Below are 23,907 nucleotides of genomic sequence, written 5' to 3' on the forward strand. Positions count from 1 at the left end.
TTCGATTTGATAGTGCTTGACAACTTGGACTTCATCACTATTACAGAGTCCTGGCTGCATGACGGAGTAGGACCCCAACTCTCACTAGCGATCCCAGAAGACTTTACAATACTTAGGCAAGACAGAACCAATATGCGTGGTGGCAGCATCACTATCATCGCTAAAACTTGCTTAGGTATGAGAATCTCACCCACAATAGCAGCTGATTCTTGTGAATCGCTTACCATTAAAATAGCCAGCTCCCAAACATTGACTATCCACCTCCTCTACAGACCTCCAGGACCACTAGGGACATTCGAGGAGGACCTCCACAACCTACTCTCCAACAACCTCAAAACCTCCTCCCAACTACTTATACTAGGGGACTTTAATTTGGGCTTCAATGACCCCTCAGACAAAATGCCTCCATCATTGCTAACTCCCTTTCCAATCTGGGTATGAAAAAAAAAAAACCCTAGAACCCACTCACAATAAAGGAAGAATCCTTGATTGGCTAGTAGATTAAAGCTGCACCGCCAATATCAAAGCCATTATCCCCCAACCTTGGACAGACCATTTCTTCCTGTTATTTGAACTATCTACCTCTAGACCACCTCCACCAGCCTTCATCCTGGCCCCTCCTTGCCTAACAAGATATAAAAAGAGCATTACCAGAGATAAAGTAATCCCGGCCATACTACCTACCCTCAACGGTTTAGAGGATCATTTAGACCCAGAAACATTAGTCAATGAGTATAACAAAATTATGTTAACCACCCTTGACAACATCGCACCTTTGAAACTCAGACAAAGTAAACCAAAATCTCATTTAAACAAATGGTCTACCCCCGAACTAAAGGATCTGCGACTACTCAAGAGGAGTTGCGAAACAGCGTGGAGGCTCACCCCTTCAGAAGATCATAAAACAAAATGAACATAAATCTCCTCCCAGTATAAAAAAGAAATCCATTTTGCCAAACAGAACTCATTTAACAAGCGTATTTCCAACGCCAACTCAAGCATGAGGGAACTGTTCACCATCCTCAAGGAACTTGAGTCACCCATCCCCACTCCGGACATATGCACCAAAGATAAAACGTGGTGCACCGATATCCAGCAAGCTTTATGAAACAAAATGTCCCTACACCAAACGAAAATAGCCAAAAAGAAAGCCACCCTTACACAACCCTCGAAGACCACTAATGCCATAACAGACCCTGCCCTAAAAGCTCAGGACACAGCTACATGGTTCATGTTCTCCAAAACCTCTATCCTTGTGGTGGAGAAAGTTATCCCCTCCCTTAAGCCGTCTAACTGTCAGGGCGATTCCTGCCCTGCCCAGCTTATAAAAGATGCTGCTAGGGATCTTTCCCTGTTTATTGCTAAACTTGTCAACTCCTCATTCACGTCCGGCATGGTGCCCACTAATCTAAAACAATCCTGGGTACTACCACTGCTTAAAAAGTAAACACTAGACCCTCTTAAACCAACAAACTACCGTCCCATTACGACAGTCCCCTTCCTGCTTAAAATCCTGGACAAGATTGCCTATAATCAAATCCAGAGTTTTTTGGAACAACACAATCTCTTAGGAGAGCGCCAATTAGGATTCAGCCCCCAACACGGCACAGAGATTGCCCTCATTGACCTAAAGGCACAAATAGATGAACTAAGAGATAAAGGAAAAATGGCTCTCCTTTTGCTGTTGGACCTATCAGCAGCATTTGACCTCGTGGACCATGGGGTACTTTGTAGCCACTTAGACTCTGCCGCACATTTCTCTAGAGATGCCATAAGTTGGATTTAATCTTTTCTTAGCGATAGGACCATGAGGGTGTTCTCCCCATCGGCAGCGGCGGACGCAATGCCTATCCGATGTGGAGTCCCTCAGGGCTCATGCGTATCCCCGACTCTTTACAACATATTTACCAAGCCCCTCTTTGACGATCTGGACCATCTCGGTATCACCTACACTAACTATGCAGATGATACCCAGATTCTCCTCCCACTTTCCGGGGATTACAATGAGGATTTGGCCTTGGTGAATAGGGTGTATACCATCGTCCAGGCATGGATAGCAACCCACGGTCTATGACTGAACGATGATAAAACAGAGTTGATCATCCTAGGGATACATTCTAACTTTAAAAAACTTAGCCTGGATTATACCTCATTTGAAATTGATGGGAACAACATCAAGGTATATAAATATGTGAAGACACTTGGCTTCTATCTGGATGCCACCCTCTCTTTCGATAAACAGGTGAAGTCATTGGCCTTGTCCACCACCTATACAGGCAAGCTCGTTAGAGCAGGCAAGCACTTTCTCTCTGACAACAACTGCCTTATCCTAGAGAGAGCACTAATCCTCTCGAGGCTCGACTATTGTAATGCCCTATACATTGGAGCAAATAAATCCATCACCCACCGAATCCAAATACTACAAAATAATGCCCTACGAGCCACCCTTGGTGTCTCTAAAAGATCACATATCTCAAAGATCAGGCGTTAAAACAACACCCAAAATAAAATCCACTTAAAAGTAGCATCCCTGGTTCACAAAGCCCTGAATAATGCCACACCAAGCTATCTCTGCAACAAACTCACTAAAAGAAGCCACAAACGCCCTGCCAGATCTTCAAATGCCAATAGCCTCATCATTCCTAGATTCAGACTCACCAAGGCGGGGGGCAGCAGCTTCCAGGTCCAAGCTGCCCAATTATGGAACTCACTGCCAAACCCTCTACGGGAAGAGCAGCCCTTTCCGAAATTCAGAAGTAACTACATTAATCTGTTGAGGTCTGCCAATGATTAACCCCTTTGGCATCCACTTATCCTCACTCAACCCCAACTTACACACATCTCGATCCTGCCCCTTTAATCTTTAATCGTATGGACCTTCTCACATTGCCCATCTGACCACTGAGCTAACGTCCGAGTGCCTTATATATACCATCCTTATTGTATTTTGTATTCATTTTGCGTGTACTTGTGTGCATTTTGCTATCGCCACACACAGGTGATTTATTGTATTTTGTATCTGTATTTTTACTGTGTACCCTGTAACCTAAGCTTTGCATTTTCTGTACTGCTGCACCTGGATACCTTCGGGTCTGGTGCGCATTATAAATGAATAAAACAAACAAACAAACAAACAAACTCCATGTGTCAACAGGCATACTTGCAAAGAGAAATCTGGTCTGGAGTTCCACCTGATGGATCCATTATAGATATGTGCACCCCCCAGTTCAGGCAGACCACAATGCGGGCACATGTCACAGTGATGTACCTGGCAGAGTACAACAACACAGAATGTCTGGTGATAGAGGCAACAGAACGTGGGGAGCTCCCATAGGGTTTATTGGTACAGCAGACCCTAGTGATGGCAGATGAAATGAACAAGAAGACCATGAATGTGCCAGTCAATAATCTGATCAATAGTATCACAGCGTACCAGAATGCACCATCATCTCACAGTTCCACCTCACTACTTATATAGTCCCAGTGAGTGTTGCCACCAGCTCATCCCAAACTTCACTGGATCTGAGACCTTGTCCTTTGGATACTCCCTGATCTCGGAATGGGACAAGAACCACCTGTGGAAACAGCTTGCGCTGCCCACTGAGGCTTTCTCCACCAGCCAATGGGATATTGGAAAGCCCACAGAGTGGAACACTGCATCAGTGTGAGTGATGGGACTCCATTCAGAGAGCAATAACAATGCCTGGCCCCAGGTGACGTAGAGGATGTATGCCACCACTTGGATGATCTTCTGCAGGCAGGCATTATCCAGAAGTCTAGGAGCAGCTACGCTAATCCCATCGTCATCACCTGGAAGAAGAACAGTTATGTCCGGAATGGCATCTACTACTGTTCACTTAACACCTGCACTATTCTGGACCAGTACACCCTGCCTCAGGTGGAAGAGGCATTGGACTTCCTCACAGGAGGTAGGTGGATATTACCAGATCCAGATGCATTCAGTGGATCATGAGAAGACTGCATTCATCTGTTGCTTGGATTCTATGCATTTTTCAGGATGCCTCCCGGGATTTCGGGTGTGCTAGTAACTTACTAGTGCTGAATGGAAAAGACTATTCAAGACTTGATCCACGTTGAACCTCGTAGACGTTCTTGTGCGCCTGGATGATATCATTGTATTGGGCAAGAAACACTGAGCTCAGCTGAGGCCTGTAGGCGGGGACAGGAACTACCCAGTCCACAAATTGGAATTTTTTACATTGAAGTGGGCTGTTACAGAGAAGTTTCAGGATTAGCTCTATGGTGCGACTTTCATGGTGACGGCAGAAAATAAACCGCTAAAGTATGTGGTGAAGTCTCCAAAGCTAGATGTTACCATCCACCAATTGGCTTGCCACATTGTCCAAATACAATTTTAATTTACAGAACAGTCCTGGAAGCACCAACATCAATGCTAATGCCCTCTTTCGGATGCCTCATTCTCTGCCGGATGATACAACTTGATCCACCTCGTGCAAGGAGTTCTCTTCAGCAGGCTTCAGAGCTATATGCCAGGCTGCAAATACGCAGGAGCCAGACAGAGACAGAGGTGTGGATTGCTTGGGATCCACAGCTGAGATGGTACCCGCCATCTACAGCAACATCACCAGTCTCGAGGTATCTGAGCTACCACACCTGACCAGGGATGAAATCTGTGTGTCACAGCTACCGGATCCCCACATCGCTCCATTGCTGAAAGACAATACCATGGGAGCGGGTATGTCCGGGAATGTCTATCATGAGCCCGAGAAGCTGCAATGCTGAAGGAGATTAAGACACTCATGCAGAAGCGTGGAATCCTGTACAAGGAAAGCAAGGTTGGAGACCGGCAACTATATCGCCTGGTGTTGCACAGAGATTCTGTGGAGCTTAATGTATGCCCTTCACTACCAGCATGGACATCTTGGCAGTGACAGAACCTTTGAGTTGGCCTGCTTGATCTTTATCTGGCCTAGATTTGAAGATGTTGAGTATTATTACCAGCACTGCACCCGGTGTGCCACCAAGAAGGCCACGGCTCATGCTGCAGCCTACGTTCATCACTGACAGAGTTCTGGGCCCATTAACCTCATCTGCATCCACTTCCTCAAGTTGGATATTGTGAGAAACCTGAGGGTAAGATATTGATAATCCCTTATTCAGGTGACCGGGACACAGCCAACACTGTTGGAACCAGTTCCTGGGGGTGGACCTGTGGGGGAGTATCACCTGGGTAGGGGAACATGGGGTTATGCTCAGGGGAATACCACAAGTGAGACGCAGTACCGTCACAGGGAGGATGGTGAGAGGAATGAAGACCCTGAGGCTTTTAGAAGCTATTCCCACTCATCATCTCTTCCACCCATTGAATCTCCCTTACCCAAAGGTAAAACCAACAAACCATTCACATCAGATCACATACCCTAGCAGCATGAACCCAATCAGGATTAAAAACCACCTCTCTCAGAATCCCTGCTTTCCAGTTCCCTATCTGAATACTCCCATACATTATTCTTACCGTCCCTCTCATTATTATTTTCTGCAATCCCAACCTTATCAGACAAAACACTATGATTCCCACAATCCCCTTTGGTCATGTCACAACCCTGACTATTAACGCTTACCCCGCAAACCCTACCATCCCGTCCCTCTGATTGTCATCTTCCAAAATACCAATCTACTATGACAGAATAGTACTGTTCCCACAATTCCCTATGTTCTGTTCTTCATCTTGGTCATTCTTGTCCATGCCGCAAACCTTCCCTATCATATCCCGTAGGATATTCAAATTCTTTAACTTCCCCCCTTTCTGACACAAACACCATTGCAAAACAGACTTGTAGTAACACTGTTTACCTGACATGTCCTGACACAAGGCTCAGGCAAATTCAGGCAATTGACTCAAATCACAAACACCTGACGGCCCTTCCTTTTCCCCACAGGGATAAAAGGTGGAGCAAGAGAGTACAGTACGAGCAAAGCAAGCACTACAGACAGCACAACAGCACAGCTACGCATGTACAGCAGTTCAAGAGAAGGAGAAAAGAGGCAGGAATCGAGAAGGTGGCGAGGAGAGAAGTGACCTTGCCCTTTTTGTCCCAGGCAGGTGGAACCTTCATGGAAGAGAGCCTAAGATTGCGAACAATAGCACAAGTGTCTTGCAACAGATGTCAATGGTACATGGGGTAAGCTTATGGCGATAAGCAGAAGCGAGGGAAGCTCCGTGGCCCGTGGTACCGGCCGCGACTCCGGAGAAGCTAAAAGCCAAGTGGTTAATCACAGCCGGTGAGTCGAGGGGAGAATCGATAAGAACCGGGCTTTGTTTAGTGAGAATCACAAAGTGGTAAGTTTGAACTAAGTTTCAATGAACTTTGAATGAACTATGAAAGTGTTCCAGGAGACCAGCTAAAAATGGAAACTGGCACCACAAGGGTGCTAAACTCAAGAGACTCTGCTCCATCCCCATCTGAACGAAACTACAATTACAAGTAGGCTGTAGGAGGGCCAGCGAAATAGTTTAAAGAGGTCATACAGAGGGTCAAGCAAAATCCCCATACAATTGAAAGACTCTGATCTCCAAGCACTGTGAAAGAAAGGGAGGTGAAACCCAAAACCAGCGAACTGTGTAAAAAGAGAACATTTAAAGTAAAGTCAGCGCCCATAAGAGGGGGACCCAGGAGTGAGCCACTATCACCCTGAAGGAGAGCCACTGTAAACTCAGTGAAGGGAGGCTAAGAATTGAGATGGGTCAGAGCCCGGCAGAGGGGGATCAAAGGGTGAAAAGTTATCACACCAAGATTGAGAAAACTGAAAGCAAAAGGGATGGCAAGAGTGAACCCGAAGGAGGGATGCCAGAGAGGAAGGGTCCAAACCCAGCAGAGGGAGAGCCAGAGATGAAGCTATCACCCAAGTACTGACAGTCAACAGGGGTTTTAGCCCAATCAAGGGAGATTCAGGAGTGAAGCTATCATTCAAACTTCAAGTAAGAAAAATAACTGATACGTAAATTAAGGAATCCAAGACGTGAAGGGTCAGTGCCCAAAAGAGGGGGACCAAGTGTTGAACAATTAGCACCCTAAAGGAACATTAATTTGGTTAAAGCCTGGTAGGCTATACTTTTCAAATGTTCACAATATCAGATTTATGGGGCCTTAAATGTCCTTGGATGACATTATAGGGGCATCTAATACCTAGAGATAGGAAATGGTCCCTTATTTTTGATAACAATACCTGTCAGGTAAGTCATTAACTGGTATCAAATGGAATGACTGGGGCATTGTGGCTACACTTTTCATATCGTGAAATCACCTAAATAAGACACTCCGATTCATATCATGACTACATCTGGCATGTGAGGCTATGACTGGAAAGCAGGAGCATTACCTTTAACTAGAGGCTTCCAGCCATTTCAGATGAGTAGCGGTACCCTGTAGATAGATGGGGATGCAGATTTTATTCACACATCAATGATGAAGGTGACACAAATAGTTAGGCAAAGTTCATATGTTTTAATGTCAAATATCTAAAAACAGGGAGTACAACAAACATCAGCAATCGCTCGATACTCTGACTCTAACTACCTCATAAAAAACATGGGCTTTTGTACCAAAAAGTGGTCATCACTGACGTGCTGACCTGCTTCATTACCAACGTCATTCTATGTGTCAAACTACTAAAACCTATCGGGAGGTGGGATTGGTTCTAAATGAATAACTAAGCATAGGTTCTATATCTGTATATAGTAACAGAAAGAAGTAATTGAATAGTTAACATCAGGTGGGGCAACTAAGCCCTCCCTTCAAAATGGCCACTATGAACATCACTAAATGTACAACGTCAAATTGGCTATACGCACTTTAGGGCCCCCAACTATGTGGTCCCCTACAATTGGTTGGCTTCTAACCCCCATCAGTACTTTTCCTACCTAAGTTAGCAGCACACAGACTGAACAACCAGGTGCGGAAAAGCTTGTCTTTGCACCAGTTTCCCACCAATTCTAATATCATCCATCATCACCTCAATGGTCCAGTGTCAATTAGAACTTTGAAGTTGGCCTTGAGTTTGTACTGTTCTCTCTGAATTTTTAAGGAGTATAGGCACCAGCCATCTCGCCCATCCATCTTCCCTCTATCACATGACTAGACAGCATGAAATGTAGCCTTTTATTTGTGTATTTGATTTTATTTTCAATATTCCTCTGACGTCTTTCGTTTTTGCTTGACCTCTATGAACAAGAGCTTCTGTTCTTTCACATTAATTGTATCCAATGTCAGCCAACTCCAGTTTGATAAGAGCTTGGCTTTCTTGGCTCAGTGAACTCCTTAGCTGAGCTCTTATTCTGTTTAATTCAATTGCTTTTCTCAACTGCGACACTGAATGAGGCCTTCTTGCTTTGTTCAGTACTGCTTTATACGTAGTGGAAACATTTATTCTTTATTTGTCCATATGTATTTATTGAGGTATATATGTACATGTTGGCGCTTTCCCCGGTCTAATCTATTTAAAAGCATGTGGCTAGCATCATGATTTCTTTGCTGCTTGCATTTCATTGCATCTGTACACGTTTAAACTATCTAAGTATCTTCATCAGGTCTGCGGCATAAATCTCTTCATCTTGATCCCAAGATGTAACTTATCCTTGCATCTTCTTGTACCTTATAAATCATCTGCTTCTCTGGTCTGGTTATCTTATATATGGGTGTAGATTCAAATTTATATGGCGTCACCATTCATCTTTGTCATTTAGTTTCTTTGTTTCTTCAGGAATCTCATTCAAATGGCCATCATATTGTCTTGGATGTAGGTATGGTTTCCTCAATGGGTTATTTACCTCCCATATTCACTTAGGAATAGGTATTCTTATGGGTACTGCACAGAGCCCACGCTCTTCTCTTTGCTGGTTTAACTGTTCAGTATACGTCACATACTTTGGTTTATGCGTTTCAGGTAATGTAGGCGGGCCAGTTGGAGTGGGGATACTTGACTCCTCCTCTATACTCCCCCCTCTGGGCGATTTATCATCCACTCTCACATCATCTTCCATTTCCAGACATCCTGGTCTGAAGAAATGCTTCTTAGGGATCCATAACTGTATGACTCCCTTCAGCATCCAACTGTTTTCACATGCTCATCCCTGTTCCATGTCATGAGCAGGCACTGTCCACTTGGACTGCAATAGATCCATATTCCCACATACTTCTTATGGTCCTTTGGATACAGGAACTTTGTTCCCTCAGGTGCATGGATACTAGCCTTCACAAAGCCTCTGATTTCTTCATCAGTCAGATCTTTAGGCTTCCATCCTGGTTCAACATCAATCGTAATCTTTATCCATATGGCTTTCTTTGCTATCTTCTTGCATTGTGAGATTATTATCTTAATCACACAGAATCCAATCATCACTAAGAGTAACAAAGCACCAAGAAATTTGAACATATCTGCCATCCATTGTGGAACCCACGAGAAGAGTGATCCAAACCAGCTGTCATCAGCAATATCTTCAACCTCTTCTATCATCTGGCCATGGAGTTTCGTCAGCATGTCTGTGGCCTCTGTCAATGTTCCATTCTCATCATCATGAGAAGGTATAAATGTGCAACATGATTCTCCGATTTTGGCACAAACTCCTCCATCGATAGCTGTAATCATGTCCAGGACACATCTCTTCTGGAGGGTCATCAACCTTACAGCTCTCAATTCTTCTCTGATTGCATTGAATCCCTTGATGGTAGTATTAATCGTCTGCAGCAATTCCCATCTGTTGATCTGAAGCCACTTGGTATTTGCTCCAACCTGGATTCTTGGCATGAAGATCAACGTGAACACTGAAGAAGTCTGGCTGAACCGTCTATGTTCATATGGGATAGAGTCAAAAGCTTCTATTCGTTTGGCAGAAAAGTAGTTCTCTCTCTTTATTTACTTTGTCAGCTCCACAGATCTCTTCTTCCTCAGATGTGCATCTTCTTTCGGGAAACTATCAATGATCAGGTCACTTTTAGGAATCACCAATGCAGGAACATAGACATTCACCAATGTGCAGATTCCTCCCCAATCTGTAGGCAGTCTATGTAGGCCTTGGAACTACAAGCCCAATAATGATTCATTATCAAAGCTGTCCCAATGTTCATTCCTGGTGCATCAAAGATTTGCTCACAGTTCTGATTATCCCCCATTGTTCCTGTACCATTATTTCTGAAGCATAATTTAGAAATTTCCATTGGTACTATCTGCAGGGGTCCTCCTCTGTCTTCAACCCATGTCAGTAGTTTAGAAAATGTTGGCCATAAGGGTTTACACAACATTTGTGCATTCTCGATTGTTGGTTGGTAGTGACCCATTATTACCCAGTCTCTTCAGATCACTACTCCATCTTCCCAGCCATCTGGTGATAGGACAGTTCCCCAAATCTGCATCTGTCCTCACTTTTTCCATCTGTGGATGTTTTCTATGGCGTATCCTGGAACTTGCTGTTTTTTATTCAATTCTCTTCTTATTCTGGTTCCTTTTACTCCAGGTTTCTCATATCTGATCTTTGTCTTAGCATTCTTTCTTGTCTTTATGTCTTGAACATAGTCATCTTCATTCGGATCTGTTCCTTCAGTTGCCCATTTGAGAGAGGCTGTTTGACCCATGAACTGGCCTCTGGTACTACAGAAGGCTATGTACACTATTCAGTGTGCAATTAAGACATCTATTTCAATAGCTATGAAGATCTTTGACTTCCCCATGCTGTATTGTAGGAGTGCACATACGAAGCATTCTTCTTCTGACGTCCCTCTTCCAACTTCTTTCATGTGTTGGTACCCTATGTTATTTCCCAAGTGTGCTGTGCTGTCCAGATAATCATTCAGTTCATAATTATTTTCTTGGGTGCTTCTTTTGGTTCTCAAAATCTTCATTTAGTTGTCTATCACTATGTTTCTAAATGCATCAACATAGTTTCTTCTGGCTGGAGTGTTTGCAGGAACATTCATCCGGGTTCCCTGCGTAGAGGAAAGTTCAGCAAGTCTTTCTTTATCCATCTGTTTTTTTCTTGCAACAGCTAAAAACGGCCATAAAGATCCTGCTATAATCTCTGCACATGATTTCTCTGTGGAACTTGTACTTGGGCTTCTTGTCACTGGACCAGGCGTGTCTGCATGCATTATCTGTGTAGGCTCAACCTTTACAAACCCCTTACCTTGTCTGATTCGCTGACTCTGTTTCCGGGGCTTAAAAGCAGTTTCTGAACCAAGTGCTATGTGTGAATTATTACTAACAACATCCATTTCAAGCTCATATATTTTCTCATTTTTTCTTGGGACAGGAATAACTATGTAGGGTCTAGGCTGCCTTGTAGTTGCCACGCTTACCCTTTCCTTCTGCTCAGAAACATATACAGGAATCGTTGCATCATGTGTTCCTATATAAAGTGCAGTTTTCGCTGTCAGTGAAAGCAATATGAGTTTGAATATAATGCATGTGTAGATGATGCAGTGATATGTACGTTTGCAGCATCTACTTCTTCGATAAAATGTGGATCTATTTTCATGGGGCAACACAATGTAACTATTAAGGTTCCCCATCTCGATCATTTGATGGTAAGAAAGGAAAAACAGACTTTAATAGTTGCATTTTTTATATTGCTTTTCGAAAGCGGTTGTCTTTGTCTAGCATTCGTCCTCTATCAGCTCTTTGCTTTCTGGATGCGTTTAGGAAATTACTTTCTTTTTCTCTTTCTAGAGCCAGTTTTTTCACTAGTTGAGATGCAAAATGTTTCCGTATCATGAAGAAAAATGTCCCCCGCGAACCTTTATGAAATTTGCTTCATTTATCAGTTCCCAATCAATACCTCAAATCTGCTTCAGTCTAGATGATATGTTGCTTCCCTGTCAGCATGAACAAAAGTTGTCTTTTCTTTTCTGAAGCAGTCTTGGCCTGCATAAGTGGTAAAGTTTTGGAAGTTGAAATTCAGTTGATTTGGTTGTTGAAGCATCTCCTTCTGTGTTCTGTACTGCCTTACACCCTCGTCTCTGCAACTGTCCTGAAATTACCGAAAAACTGGAAGTCATACAGTTCAAATAGTTTTGCAATTCAAGGACTAAAATTTCTGACGTTGGCTGAGCATCATTTCTAACTCAGGATGGAGACATTGGAATCCTCATTATCCAATCCTCTCGCCGGCAGGCGAATGCCGGCACACCCACTAAGGCTCCCCAACAAGGCAGCCTCCTGTCCGGAGCCTGTCCGGAGTCATCAGGGTCTAGGGTCAGGAACTTTGCCCTACTGATGCCATCATCATGCGTGGATTCATCGCCCTGCCTGCTTATCCTTGGTAAGCCATCACTAAGCTACTTTCCCCAATGGCTTTCAAGCTATATCGAATACGCAATGTGTTAATAGTCTTGTGCGTGATTCACATTGTCTTGACAATTATCTGCATATGCCTCTTGCTAACGCATATCTGTAGCTATACGGTATATTTGATTTGACGCTGCTACCCTGTAGCACACCATCTCAACTCGTACTCAGGCTTTCCGGCTGCATAATTCACGTTTCTGTAGTTGTTTCTCATGTTCGCACTAGTGAAACCTCGAGCACTACCAGTCGCACTCTCATATTTGCTTATTTGTTTGTCTTCCCCTGTTGTCTGTCGACGTGCACTTGCAATTGCATGCAACTGACTGTGACCGCTCTCTACATTAGCCATATTGCCTCTGGCCTCTGCAGACTTAGCTCCTAGCTACTGCCTATGCTGCTGCCTCTAATCACTGTTCAATATGTTTTGACGTACATCCGGGTCAGTTTGTGCACAATTGATTTTACACTTAGCCCAAGCGCCTACCTCCTTTAGCCAGTGTACTATCTTATTTGCATTAGTCAGTCAGCATAAAGTGCCTTTGTGCTGAGCCTGCCCCGAACTCGCTTCTATGCATAACCTACCTTACCATGCATGCCCATTATCTTGAGTGCCTCTCTCTCACGATGCCGCTAATAATGCCTCTCTTACAATGCCTTAATACTTGAGTCTGGTGTTTAGCGCACTGTAGCTACGGCATCAACATGGTCCTGGCTTCAAGCCGTCTATTGAATCCGCTATGCCTCACTTGTGTTTGTGAGGCACTGCATTTAGCCTGTTCCTAATGTTAGTAAGTGGCCTTGCTTCTTGCTTACTACTGATACTCGATGTCCTATTGTTGATAGCTTGACACTGTTTCTAGCCTGCTTTTGATGTTAATGAATAACCTGCTTCTTGCCTACTTCTGATACCCGAGGCCCTTCTGCTTATAGTTGGACCCTATATCTTGCCTGTTATTGATGTTAGTGAATAACCTGCATCTTGCCTACTACTGATATTCGTTGCTATATTGTTGATAGCTTGACGCTGTTCCTAGCCTACTTCTGATGTTGCTGAATAACCTGCATCTTGCCTACTACTGATATTTGTTGCCATATTGCTGATAGCTTGACACCGGATCTAGCCTGATATTCATTAACATTCATTACAGCCTGGTGACCTAGCGCCCGTGTTACTGCAACCAGTACCCGATTCGCAGCAGCCCCCTTAGGCCGGTTATCACATCTAGTAAGAACCTTGTACTTAACCTACAGTGCGCCCATCTTGCCTGCCTTGAACCATGTAGTATGTACTATCCCCTGGTTCTCCAGCAGCACCTACAACACTACTTTCTATCATGTGCCCCAGCATCTTATTAATCTGTGGCCTGCTATTGCTCTCACACCTGTCCTGCACAATAAGACTGCCCACACTCTCTGTCAGCACATTTTCACCATACTCTCGCCTCCCATCAGCCACTGCACTTACCCGCATACATTATGGGGTGTCTCCTGCCAGCGGCCAATGAGCGCAATCAGTGCGCTACCTCCACTAACCAGTACCTTAATGATCTGGCTCTTTGGTTAGAACATTTCTCTAAGAAACCAACGCCGAATCAACCCTGTGACATCCCCACAAGAAATAAGAGACTAGGATCCAGGCTCTGCCACGTAAAGAAACGCTTTTCTGTCTACACCCTGCCTAAACTCTTCTTATCGACTTTTAGCCCCCCTGATACATGCACGCGCCCTACTAACAACTACCCTGCAATGGCAGCCCCAGCTGCCAAATATTTTCAGTGCACTCATTAATGCCAGATCGATCACAGCCCACACTCTTGACATTGCTGACTTGATTACAACTCAAGAGCTGGACTTTATCGCCATATCTGAGACATGGTTACACGCAGCCTCTGGTCCCACACTATTGCTGGCCATACCTCCAGACTACAGCATCACGCGCTGTGACCGCAACACTGCCCAATCTAGAGGGGGTGGAGTTGCCTTTGTCCACAAAAATACACTTGGCCTTAGAGTTGTACCCAATGCCAATTTAAAGACTGTGGAGCTTATCTCAGTCAATCTACCCATAACGCCCAACCAAACGGCCACCATTCACTTTATCTACAGACCACCTGGCCCAGCCTCCACCTTTGTGGATGACATTTCCACCTCATTAGTGGACAAATCTAAGACCAATTCGCAAATAATTCTCCTAGGAGACCTCAACCTAGGTTTCCGTTACCTCAATGACGCCACCGCCACAGACCTGGCTAATACCCTCACCGACATTGGTTTCACTCAGCACATCACAGAACCTACCCACATCAAAGGCAGGTCACTTGATTGGCTATCTGTGACCAAATGCAACATCAAGGTAATATCTAATTTACCTTGCCTATGGTCTGACCACCATATCATCACCTTCACTATTGATTCAGCCGCACGCCACCTTCCCACTGTTGCTCCCGCCATACCCACCAGAAATAAAAAAAGATATAACTAAAGAGAAACTGCTCCCTCTTCTACTACCCTCCCTAAACAAGGTCACATACTCCTGCTCTGATCCCACTATCCTTGCGGATACCTATAATCAAGCTATGCTCTCAGCCCTAAACTCTATCGCCTCTATCAAAATAAGGAAGCCTAAACAGGATGCACATCTAAACTCCTGCTTTACACCCCCAGTTCAGAGCGCTCCGTAAAATCAAACGCTGTGCGGAAAACCACTGGAGAAGCCATCAGTCAGATGCCCACAAGGATGGTCTTATCTTGCCACCCTTAACTACAAAGAAGCCATCTACCACGCCAAAAAAGAGTCCCTCAATACCCGCATCATGCAAGCTGAATCTAATACTAGAGAACTATTCAAGATACTAAAGGAACTGGAATCTCCTGCCACACCTCCTGACACATGTATCAAAGTGTGACAGCCGTCCTGAATAAAATCGCTTCCCTCCATCTAAAATTCAAACCAAACAAAATGAACTGAAACAAGATAACCGTCAGCCCACCCCTATCACGACTCCCCCTCTGGCAGCACCTATTATCAAACCGTTTGCCTTCTCCTCACTTACCATTGCTGAAGTGGAAGCCATTATCAATAGAATTAAACCGTCAAACTGCCAAAGCGATTCCTGCACTGCCCCATCATCAAGGAGTCGGCGCATGACCTTGCCCCCTTCATAACAGCATTCATCAACTCCTCCTTTAAATCAGGTACTCTTCCTGACAATCTTAAGGATGCCTGGGTGACCCCACTGCTAAAAAAACCTTCCTTAGACCCGAGTATACCAGCCAATTATAGGCCAAATACAACGGTCCCGTTCTTGCTTAAAATTCTTGATCGCGCAGCCTACCTGCAGATTCAAGACTACTTGGAACTCAACAACCTCCTAGGACTAAGACAATCTGGCTTCCGACCCAGACATGGGACGGAAACGGCCTTGTTAGACCTGAAAACTCAAATCGAAGTCCTGAAAGATAATGGGAAATTAGCCTTACTACTACTCCTCGACCTGTCGGCAGCATTTGACCTGGTTAATCACAAAATTCTTTGTCAGCACCTCCGCTCCGCCGCATACTTTTCAGATTCAGCCACTGCATGGATCAACTCCTTTCTCAGCAACAGATATATGAGGGTTTTCTCCCCATCAGCAGCAGCGGATCCAGCCCCAATCCAATGTGGGGTCCCACAAGGCTCTTGTGTGTCTCCCACACTCTACAATGTGTTCACTAAACCACTCTTCGATGTGCTTGATTATCAGGATGTATCTTACACTAACTATGCGGATGACACCCAGATACTCATCCCCATCACAGGCGATCACATTGCACATACCAAGGCTCTGAACGAAGTATACTCGGTAATCCAGGCTTGGATGGCCCAACATGAACTCTGCCTTAATGATGAGAAGACAGAGCTTCTCATCTTGGACTCTGCTCAACGGCTTCATAAACTAGATCACTTCTATCAATCCTTCAACATTGATGGCAATGTCATTAAAGTGTCCAAGGATACAAAAACGTTGGGCATCTATCTTGACTCCACCTTGTCCCTGACAAGACAAACTAATGCCTTTAGATCAGCGTCAGCATATACATGCAAACTCATTGCTGCCTTTCCTGACCACCCCCAACAGTATTATCCTAGCTAGAACGCTTGTTATGGCTAAGATCGATTACTGCAGTGCTCTCTACTTGGGGACTTGCCAATCCAACCTGAATAAACTACAAATTACCCAAAACAACGCCATAAGAACGGCGCTAAATATTCCAAGAAACCAACACATATCCGATATTAGGACCACCTTGCACTGGCTCCCCGTCAAACATAGAATTGCGCTGAAATCACTTGCCCTTACCCATAAATGCCTGACCAACAAGGCCCCACTCCACCTTTCTAACCGCCTCTCCCTGCATACGTCCTCCCGACCCCAAAGAACTGCCCAGCTTCACTGCCTATCCTTGCCTAGATTCAAACTCCAAACTGCCGGGGGCACAAGCTTCCCTGTTCTGGCCTCAAAGCTATGGAACTCCCTTCCATACGAGATTAGGACGGAGCCTTCTTTCAACTCCTTCAAATCAAAAACCAAAACCTGGCTTTTTGCTCAAAGCTGAGGGAGCCCCCCTGGGGTATTTTCCAGAGCCTTTTGCCGACTCACAATCGTGTCCCACCTAATGTGTTCATATGCCAATTTCGTACTGTGGGAACATGTTGTATCTTATTGTTAATTTGAGTCTGACTCTTGGCTTGTACATGCTCCAGAATATCACTGTTGTACCTTACTGTAAATTTAAGCCCGTCTATGGTCCTGTACATTCTTTGTAATACTTGTAAATAGGACAAAAAAGTAATATGTATGCTGTGTAATATATGTAATATGACTTCTAAGTTTTCGCGCCCAGTTGCCCCTGGGCCTGGTGCGTGCTACAAATAAATAAAATAAAAATTAAGGAAGTTCTCATTTGCCTTCCCTTTATGATTTGATGCGGCCTAAAATGGTGGTCAGAACCTGGTTGGTTCCTCAATGCATATAATGCCAGTGGTAGGCAATGCAACCACCCTTTTTCAGAGTAAGATTCAACTTGGCTATTCTTTCCTTTAACAGGCTGTTGAACTTTTCACAGATCCCATTTCCTTGTGGATTATAAACTGACGAAAACTTGTGTTTTATAGCAAATAACGAGCTAATCTGCTCGAAAACTGTATTAACAAAATGAGGTCCATCATCCGATCTCATTACTTCACACACTCCCCATCTAGGAAGCACTTCCTGCACTAAGATCTTAGCTGCACAGATAGAGTCTGGGTATGTGTATGGACCCGCCTCCATCCATCTAGAAAAAGGACACACTACAACAAGTAGGTATCTGTATCCATTACATACTTGTATCATAGTCGATATGCAAGTGCTGAAAAGGGCCATTAGGTCTTGGAATGACTCACTTACTATGCACAGTTTATGCCCAGCTGTGAGTTGTTGGCAAACAATACAATTTACCATAAAAAAATGGAACATGCTTCATTCAGTCCTCAGCAATGGTTACAGCAAAATTCTCCCTAGTAGTATGCGCTGGATAGTGTAACTGTTCTAGCGCTACCCTTAATAAGGCTATAGGCATCACTGGTTTACAAGTGCTGTCTTATCTGCCAAATGAACAATGCTTCAGAGGGGTTTAACACCCTCTTCGCTTCCACAAATTCTTTTCCTTTTGCGGTGCCTCCCCTTGGAGCTCCACTATCTGTGTTTTTGGCATGTGATTATATTCCTCACTCACAATCATGATCACATTCATTCTTTCATTTACATCAATGCTTTCAATATTCATCATCCCTGTATCTGTATTAGCTATGCGCTTGGCTTCAGCATCTGCTGCTTGATTACTGCACGAGATAAAATCTGTCCCTTTTGTGTGAGCTGCGCATTTACCAACTGCTATGCCCACTGGGAGTTTTAGTGCCTTAATTAGTGTGTCCAATAACGCTGCCTGATGCACTGACGTGCCATCCGCTCAGAGGTAGCCCCTCATTTTCCAGTGCGCTAGTCCTGCGTGCACCATCGACGTCACATAGACGGAGTTGCTGTACAATGTTACTTCCTTGTCTGCGTGATTCTCCACTGTGAGTATCAAAGCCAATAATTCTGCAGCTTGTGCGGAATAATGAGATGGCAATCGAGTGCACACGAGCACTTGGAATTCTCAATTTGCCAAATGTTTCACTACCGCAGCGCCTGTATATATTTACCCATCCTTTTGATTGATTCTCGAGGACCATCAATGGAAACAATATCTCCCCCTGCGAGTGCATTCTCCTTTACTCTAGGGAGCTCATCACAGAACTCATCAGAGTTTGCACACTTGTGTATAGGTTCTCCTTCTGTGATTGGCACAGCTATAAACATAACTGTGCTCACTATTTTACATCAAGCTATTTTAATCGCTGGGTTAGATATGACAACCTCATAGGCAGAAGCCCTTTGAGAAGTCAACGTGCCTTTTGCTTTCTCCAAAATAGCAAATAGTGCGTGTTAAAAAAATAACATCATAGAACATCTCATCACTATGCTTGTTGCCTTTTCTATGGTGAACACGGCAGCTGGCAAACTTTGTTCACATGGAAAGTGACCTCTCATTGCTGGGTTCAAATTTCCACTGTAAGATGCAAGGGGCTTATACCCCAACGTGGTTCTTTGTGTGAGTACTGCTGTCATAAAAGTATCATCTGTATATGAATAAAAATAATTCCTCTGCATAATTGGGGGTCCCTAGAACTGGGGCTGTTCAGATTGCCTTTTTTAATTCATCAAACCCTTCTTGCATTGCCTCAGTCCACACAATCTTTTCTTGCATTGCCTGTGCTTTCTTTAAGGCCTGTAAGAGAGGCCTTGTATACGAGCTGTAGTCAAAGACCCATGCCCTGACATAGTTGCATAATCCTAGAAAACTCTGCATCTGTTTTATCGTGTGTGCCTTGGCTGTTTTTAAAATGGCCTCAGCTCTTTCAGGAGTGACCTTCTTTCTCTCATGTGAAATCAATTGGCCTATGTACAACACTTCTTGTTGACAATATTGTATCTTTTCCTTGTCAACCTTATATCCTTTTGTCAGCAAGCATATTCATCAGCTGAACAGAATCGCATCTGCACTCTTCCTCTGTGGTGCTGCAAACTAAAATGTCATCTACGTATTACAGCACAATGCTTTTTAAAAGCAATATTGCTCAAGTCCCTCTGGAGAACTCTGTTAAAAATTAATGGGGACTCACAGCACCCCTGGGGCAGCCTTGTGATTTTTAATCACACTTGTCTAAAGGTGAATGATGTCAAATCTTGTGAGTCCTTGTGCAATGGGATAGAGAAAAACGCATTTTTCAAGTCAACCACTGTGGAATATCGTGCATCGACATTATATTACATGGAATTGTAGACGGGTTTGGGACTAAAGGGAACTCGGCTTCTACAATTTGGTTTATCGGCCTAAGATATTCTATTAGTCTCCAACACTCCCCTTTTGATATCTTGATAGGATAAACTGAAGTAGTATATGGTGACTCTGACGTCACTAAGATACCTGGGTCCATCATGGCGGAAATCATCTTGAAAATGCCTGCATCTGCCTCTCGAGACAGGGGATATTGTCGGCTTGAGGTAAAATTGCTCCTGGTTTCAATTTAATCTTCACTTCCCCAACTCCTTTCAGTAAGCCTACATCATAGGGGCCAGTGGTCCATAATGAAACTGGCACTTTCGCCATATCTTCATCAAAATATTGAGAACACTTCTTTGCTAGCATCATTCTCTGTGGAACTTCTCTCTTAATCTCCTTTACCCAATAAGTAATCCACATTTCAAATATTACAAAATTGTCAGATAGGTCATCTCCAAACAATTCCTCATCAGTGACGTTAGTTTGGTAATCAGTTTGGTAATCAGGGGCCCTGAGAACAGGGTCCTGGCACAATGAGTCTTTTAAGCCATGAAGGCCTTCCCACACTCTTCAGACCAAGTTACCTTCTTGGGTTTCTTTGGAGTAGTGAGAGCAGTCAGAGGGGCAGCTATGGTATCATAGTCTGCCATGGAATTTCTGTAGTACAAGTGAGCTCCATAAAGGCTCTCACTTGGGTCTGTGTAGTAGGGTAGGCCAGTATTGTACTTCATGTACTTTACTGGGTAGAGGCTGTATCCTCCCTCCACCTACTTCATGTCCAAGTTAGACCACTGATACTTGTACATTCTGGTACTTACTGGCCTTTATGGTCATGTGGGCCTTCTGAAAAACCTGTAACACAATCCCAAGGTGTTTCACATGGTCTTCCCAGGTGGCACTGAAAACTGCTATATCATCCAGACATGCAAGACAGAATTCATCCAACCCATTCAACACATGATTCACAAGCCTCTGGAAAGTGGCTGGGGCATTCTCCAACCAAAAAAGCATTATCCCTGAACTGGTAAAGACCCTCTGGTGTTGAGAAAGTTGTCTTCTCCTTGGCATGTTCTGCAAGGGTTATTTGCCAATAGCCTGCAGTGAGGTCAAACGTGCTGAGGTACTTGGAGGCATCCAAAGTATCCACCAGCGCATCTGTTATAGGCAAGGGGTGGGCATCTGTCTTGGTAACAGCATTCAGAGCCCTGTAATCCACACAGAACCTCAATTCAGAAGTACCTGCCTTTGGAACCAAGACCACTGGGCTGGACCAAGGACTACTGAAGGGTTCAATCACCCCAAGATCAAACATTTTGTTGATCTCTGTCTTAATGTAAGACCTTACTTTGTCCGACATCCTGTATCCCCTACTTTTGGTAGGTACACTGTCTCCTTTGTCAATGTTATGTTTGCACCAAGTTGTCAAACCAGGGGACTGTGCAAACAAGGGGGAAAATTGCCTACGCAACTTTTCACCTCAGCCTGTTGATCAGAAGTCAGGTGAAGGGCCACTTGGACACCCTCAATGGAGCTGTCTGAAGGACTGCTTTGGAACAGGTCAGGAAGATGTTCTGACTCCTTTTCTTCAACATCTGAAACCAACAGCAGTGCAGCGATTTCAACTCTTGGGATGAAAGCCTTCAGCCTTTTTACACAGAACACTTTTGGAGCCTGACCAGACCTTCCAAGGTCCACTAAATAGTTGACCTCACCCAGTGACTCCACCACTGTGTAAAGGCCTGACCATTTGTCCTGTAAAGCTCTAGGCCTTATAGGATTCATGATCAGGACTTGCTGACCAGGTGTGAAATTGATGAAGGAAGCCTTCTGGTCATACCAGTGTTTCACCAGAGCTTGCCCTGCCTTCCATTTTTCACTAGCCAGACCCATCTGGATTACCATCCTTTTTATGAGCCCTAGCACATAGTCCACTACGTTGGTAGTAATGGGGGGAGTGGGCATCTCCCATCCCTCCTTGACTATGGCTAGTGACCAAACAGAAGTTCAAAGGAGCTTAAGCCAACACCCTCTTGTGATACTTCTCTGTAGGCAAACAGTAAGCATGGCAACAGAAGATCCCATTTTCTTCTTTGAGGTTCTTCCGGAGCCCCAATCATGCTTTTCAAGGTCCTGTTAAACCTTTCAACCAGACCATTGGTCTGTCGGTGGTATGCGGATGAAAAGTTATAGGGGAAACCACATTCCTTCCACATGGCCTGCATATACTTTGACATAAATGTTCTGCCCCTATCAGACACAACTTCTTTAGGGAAGCCAACCCTAGTAAATATGCCAAGCAAAGCTTTTGCAACTGACTCGGCAGTCACAGTTTTTAATGGGATGGCCTCAGGATACCTGGTGGGATGGTCAACCAGCACCAGGATAAACCTATTGCCTGAGGATGTTTGGTGGTCAAGGGGCCCAACAATGTTGATCTCTGCCCTCTCAAATGGTACCCCCACGACAGGGAGTGGTACCAGTGAAGCTTGGATTGTTGAGACATTCTTACTAGATAACTGGCAGGAGGCACAACTCCTGCAATGACTTTTTACTTGCACCCCCATCTTGGGCCAGTAGAAGTGCATGGATAATCTTTGCTTGGTTCTCTTGATCCCAAGGTGACCAGCAAGGGGCTCTTCATGCGCCAGCTGCAGGAGGAAGGGTTTTATAGTAAGGGTAACCACCAACCTCTTATGCTCCTATGGTCTCCTTCTGTAGACTCTGTGGGCTCACTATACAGGAGCCTACCTTTCCAATTAATCCTGTGCTTCCCAGGAGGTTCACCCTCAAGCTGGGAGAAGGCATGTCTCCTTATGCCTTCCAGAGATAGGCACTCATGTTGGCCCTTACTAAATTCTTCCCTGTCAGGACCACCTTTTACTAACAAATCATTTAGTTCAGGATGGTCATTTGGGTCAATTACTTCAGGTATCACCACCTCCTCGTCAGGTCCTAGTGATTGACCAATTACCTCCACCTCAGTGGTAGGTGAGTTAGGGGGAATATTAGCGCCATGGCTGCCTCCAAACTCGTTCCAACTCCGCCCTGGTGAATGGAGCAATTACCGGTCCATTCCAAGGTTGGCGGGACCGGTAATTCCCCATTCACCAGGGCTATTCCCCATCCCCATTTGTGCCCCCATAGGGCTCAATGGGAATGGGGAAGGCACTAATAACGCATCCCTTTGCGGGTCCCATCCTTAATGCCTGAAAAAAACAGGTGTTAAGGAAGGACCCGCAAAGGGAACTCGTAGTAGGGCAGTAAGGGATTACCGGCACTGGTGCTCTTACCTGTGCCGGTAATCCCTTACCGCCCACCTCGTAATGAGGGTGACTGAAGGACCTCAATGAGCGCACAGAGCAAGGGCACTTACAAATTACTCCAGACAGGTGTTATATCAAAAATATAGACACATTTATTACAAGGCCTTTGTAACATAGACCATTCCAGAAGAATCACAGTAACACTAAGTAAACCAACACAACTCTGTCAATACAATGGATATACAAGACCATTGGGGTCTAAAGGGTTAAATGCACAAAATATGTCGACAAACTGGAGGGGAAGGAAACAGGCAGTGCAGATAGTCTTTAGGGCCAGTTCGACATGGACAATACACCTAACTAAGAGGCAGTCCAAGCCCTATGAAGAGAGGAGCCTTATGCTCAATAGTACATGCAATGCAAGTGCACGCGGCTGTTCCAATGGGCAAAATAGAGTCTCTTCAGGGGTCTCCAGCAGCTCGGGAAGGTGGATGAGGTGATGCAGAACTAGTTCCCACTATTCAAGAAGGACCTCCACTTGAAGACAGATGCAGTTCGAGAGTTCGGGATGGAGTTGCTATTTCGCAATAGCAGTAGAAGGGAGAGGGGCCCCCAGGGGCCACTTATGCAAAAATGGGCCCTTGCGCTAAGGGCCACCTGTTTGGGTATGGAGTACTCAACGGTCCCCGACGCAAGCGGACCCAAACTTTGCCAGGTCAGTCCACTCCGAATGCATCAATAAGGATGTCTCGGCACCTTTCAGTTCCTGAGTTACAGCAATGATTCCCAAATAGGACAGTGGCAATTTCTCCGCTCCGGATGGATGAATCGACCCAGTTTCACAGCAGCAGGCTTCAGGGGCAAGAAGGTCACAAATGCAGCGGACTTGCAAAAGACGTTGCCGTGGCAGGGCAACACA

The sequence above is a fragment of the Ambystoma mexicanum genome, chromosome 9 (genome assembly GCF_040938575.1).
Source record: "Ambystoma mexicanum isolate Mex_15411 chromosome 9, UKY_AmexF1_1, whole genome shotgun sequence".
In the NCBI taxonomy this organism is placed as follows: Eukaryota; Metazoa; Chordata; class Amphibia; order Caudata; family Ambystomatidae; genus Ambystoma; species Ambystoma mexicanum.